Source organism: Nematolebias whitei, chromosome 6 (genome assembly GCF_014905685.2).
Source record: "Nematolebias whitei isolate Nwh7 chromosome 6, NemWhi1, whole genome shotgun sequence".
In the NCBI taxonomy this organism is placed as follows: domain Eukaryota; kingdom Metazoa; phylum Chordata; class Actinopteri; order Cyprinodontiformes; family Rivulidae; genus Nematolebias; species Nematolebias whitei.
The window spans coordinates 22,796,158-22,800,774 of record NC_056503.1 but is presented as its reverse complement, the minus strand read 5'-3'; positions in this window follow the sequence as shown (position 1 = coordinate 22,800,774).

Here is a 4,617-nt window from a genome sequence, read left to right as displayed (position 1 = left end):
TATATATGTGTGTATATATATATATATATATATATATATATATATATATATACGCACACATTTTTACCCTAAATATGCATTGCATATTATTTTAACCAATTACGTAAATATGTAAATTATTTTAACAGAAATACGAGTGGCGTAAATTAGCAATATGAAAATCGTATACGATGTGTTGTATTAAATCAGTTTGCAGGATATTTCCAGTACATTTTCCTTATTCTTGCATATTCAACGGCGATACGTGAGACCTGGAAGTATCACTTTTAGCGCATGTGCAAATGAGCTGACACTACGGATCGTGCTTCCGTAACAGATCGGAGGTCCAGGCTGTGTTAGGTGTTAGGCTGTCCAGGGCTGCAGCATCACAGTTCTAACTTTGCAGTGCAAACATCCCCTCCTTTGCACCCTGACAACACCCAAGCTTTGAGTCCATAAATATTCAGGATTGGCTGTAAGAAATAAGAGAAGTTGAGGGAGGCTGATGCTAGGGAAGTGAAAATTGGAGCACAGGGAATGGTGTGAAGCCAGACTGACTTCACAATTTAACCATTTGAATACAATAAAATGAAATCTTGACTGTAGAGATGCATAAGTAAAGCAGAAGAGGCAGCCAGGCAAGGAGAGGTGGACGAAAGGAGCAGGACATGTAAAAACAGTGGATTAGACAAGTCAACTAGGGTGATGACTTCTTTTTTTTTTATTTTGTTAACTGTCTTAAAATATAAATCAGACTAAAAGTAACAGCCTAGATCACTGAGATCCAAGCAGAACTCTGAGCAGTGTGGCATGCTGGGAAGGAGGCTGAATCTACAGAGAAAATGAATGGCTGGGAGGCAGATACACAGCTGTAGGAGTTAGGTTGCAAAGTAATGTGTTGGCTCTGTATAAAACCAGGACTCAAAATATGAAGTCCTTGAGCCTCCACTGGCTCACTCAGCTCTATGTTGATTTTTAGTTTTTATTTTTTTTTCCAAACAATAACTTGGAGGGTCCTAAAATATTTTCAAAGCCTTTTGGGCTCCTACTCTGAACATCAGTGTTTTATTTGACTTGGAGTCTTTCAGTTTCATATTATGCAACAAAATCATATCTTCGCATTCCAAAGAAATATTTTTGGCCCGGAAAAAAAAGAATACAAATACACACACACACACACACATTATATAAATGTACAGTATAACCATGCTGTCTAATCAGCATCTTTATATACCACCTATCTCAGCTTATTTTTCCCCTTTCCACCTTTCCCCTAACAGTTTAAGCCCATACTGGCACAATTAAAGGATAATTAAGGAAACCTGAGATTCATCAAATTGGAAAGTGTTCAGCCTAGTCTTAAAAGTAGACAGAGTGTCATCCTCACAGACAGAAACCGGAAGAGAGGAGCCTGATAACTAAAAGCTCTGCTTCCCACTGTACTTTAAGCAGTGGCAGGTGGTGCATTTTACACCTAGGCCCTCAGTAGTGTCCTACCTGCATTTATCTATTTCTTAATACTGTCATTATGATACCATAGCGATAAAAACCATCAATAGTATGTATAAACATGTTATAATGTGTTTCTTCATCACAAACAGGTATCTCATGTAGCAAGAATGAATGACATTACTGAAGCAAGAAATCCAATTAACACAATTCAATGTTTTCTTCAACTGCAGCCACAGCTACTCTACATACCGTACATATTTACCAAAAGCATCAATACGAACAAAATAAATTGGCAAAAATATAAAACATTTGAATAAAATGCATTTTACTCACCAAAATGGTGTACTGTTTATCAGTACAGTACACAAACTCCATCCTCCTTTCTTTCCTAAAAAAAAAAGAGTTCAGTTCCTCTGTCCTACAGGTCATCGTACATACTGTAATTAGTCATTGCAAAGCATCTGTTCTTGGTAGCATTGTTGTCTCTATCAAAGCAAGCATACAAGTCATTTAGCTTGTTCAGGAAAGAGACATCAGTAGTTGTCAGGGGGCAGTTGCTGGGTTTGTAGTTTCTGGTGACCTGGATGCCCTGTCACATGTGTCAGGGGTTGGGGTTACAGAAGTGTTCATCTACCTTTAGCTTGTAGCAGTGATTATCTTGTTTTATGTCCCTTCTCAGGTACAACATGAAAATGCTATAAGCATGTGCATCACCAGATCTGAAGGCAATGTTTTGGGTCTTCAGCAGAAGCTGCACCTCCTTGTTCATCCATGGTTTCTGATTTGGGAACATGGTGATTTGTTTCATTATGATTACTGTTACGGGAATGTGTGTGTGTTTTGCACTCACCATGCGCCATCATTTTACTTGAGTAATATATTTATGCACGGCTCTTTTACAGTTATTATGAATGATATTTAAATAACCCATGATGCTTATTCTATGTAATAATCAGTCTTGACATGACCGGTGTGATTCTACAAAACTAACTTTTTCAGTTTGGGAAGTCAGAACAGGTCAGTGCCTCAGACAGGTGAAGGCACTGATAAGTGGGTACTTGTAAATACATTGATCTTCTGTGAATCCTGGCTGTTCTCCAAAGCTTTGTAATAAATCTGATGAAGTCAACAACCTGATTATTTTAGAAATCTTTTTTTTCCATGACAGTTACGTAGTCAATTGTGGTGTTGATACAGTCCATCACCGATGAAGTACAAGTGTGAATGTCTGCGTGACTGCCACAAGTAGTCTGTGTAGCAAACATACTCCAGTCCATATGCTGAAACCTGTCCTGAAGCACAGAGTCTGTTCCCATTGGCCACATGTTGTCATTAATGGCTTCACAAATTGGAAAATTGGTGAGTACTAAGGAATATGGAACAGGGAACTGTGATCTGACTGACCCAGGTGGGAGGGAGATTGTGGTGTAAGCTTCAGCAATGTTTGGAAGTCTGTAATCTAAGCAACTGCTTGGATTCATCAGGTTTTATTGATACATATAATTAATAATCATCAGCATAACAATAAGTGTATTTGTAGGATTTCAGTGTTTCTCCTTCTGTGGGTCCCTGAGTCTGGGTGGCGCCAATTAGCAGCAGTTGGGGCCACTTCCACTGCTGGGATCCAGGGGATATAAGAGGTTGAGGAAATGATCCCTTCTCTTTTGAAGCATTAGATACCAACTGATATTGATGTTCAGCCTTTGAGTGCTCCGTTCAGTAATAATTATACTTACCTGTGTTTTCCTTGTTTCTAGAAGTTATTCAGCTGCAACCAATCCTGGAAACTGTTTCTCCTCCTGGTGTCTTCAAGATGAGCTTCCCCTGGAACTGCTGTGACCTCTTGCCTCTGACCTGGAACTGGCTAGTTGCTCCTCTGCTGCTCGCCACTTGCCTGCCTACAACTCACTCTGGAACCCCTGCAGCTTACTTGGCCTCCTCTTAACTTCTCATCATACCTACTTGGAATCATCCACCCTCTTCTCAATGATCCAATGTCTAATAACAGGAGTGGTTAATAACAGGAGTGCTTGTTTTAGGCTGTTTACTCTGTAGATCCAGCCTCGTTCCCAGCACGCCACACTGCTCAGAGTTCTGCTCGGATCTCAGTGATTAAGCTGTTACTTTTAGTCTGATTTATATTTTAAGACAGTTAACAAAAGAAAAAAAAAAGAAGTCATCACCCTAGTTGACTTGTCTAATCTTGTCATCCTCAGAGTCATGCAAGAAAAGTAAAGTCTGACCGTAATTATCACCATCCTCTTACAGACGCCTTACTCACTCCTCCTTTACCAGTTTCCCAGAGCCTCCTGTAAATATATAATTTACTGTAAATGAACTTCAAATTCAATTAAATTCAATTCAAAAAGACTTTATTAATCCCAAATGTCAACAAGGAAGAGGGCCGGCAATGGAGGAGGAGTCGTACCAAAGAGGCCATCTCATCACAAGCAGAACTGGTTTGTTCCACTTTGGAGTAAGCTGTTGGGGGAAGAATTCGTTTTGTTGTGCATTTCCTAGACTGATGAAGCCTTCTGGACCAAAGGCAAAATGTTTCAGCACAAAAAAAAAAAAAACTGTCCAGATGACCTGACTGAAAAATGTTGGATTATATACCTGGATTATTGAGCATGGACTTTGTTGTTAATATTACCTTATGTCTTTGAATATGTTTAGAGATTAACTACTTTTTTTTTTCAGGTAAAATTATTCTTTAGTTATGTGTCTTTTTGTGTGTCTGGTAATTAACTCAAAGTTTCCTGCACAGTGATTTTCACAGTTCTTGCCATTACACAAATGCCATGTGGAGCAGGCAGAAAGAGGCTCAACATGCAGCCATGGTTTTAAAGGGCCTATGCTGGTTGTGGTAAAAACAAGCAGTATTAGACCTCTTGTGGTTTGTGAAATGATGGCATATGTGCCACAGGAAAATTAGTAAATAGCTTGAAGTCAGTAAGGAAACATGCTGATTCTATGTGATCTCCGCTGGGGAAAGTGACCATCAGTCATTCAACTCTGAAGCTCTTCTCTGTAGCAGGGAGTCCCCGATGTGTCGCATAAGGAGCAATCCAAAGTGTTAAAGAAATGCCAGGGACTGTGAATATTAAACTACAAAGGAGGAGCTAAAATTTTAAACTCTATTAAAACTTACTGCTCACTATTTTTTGTTTACATTCTAATGAAAAC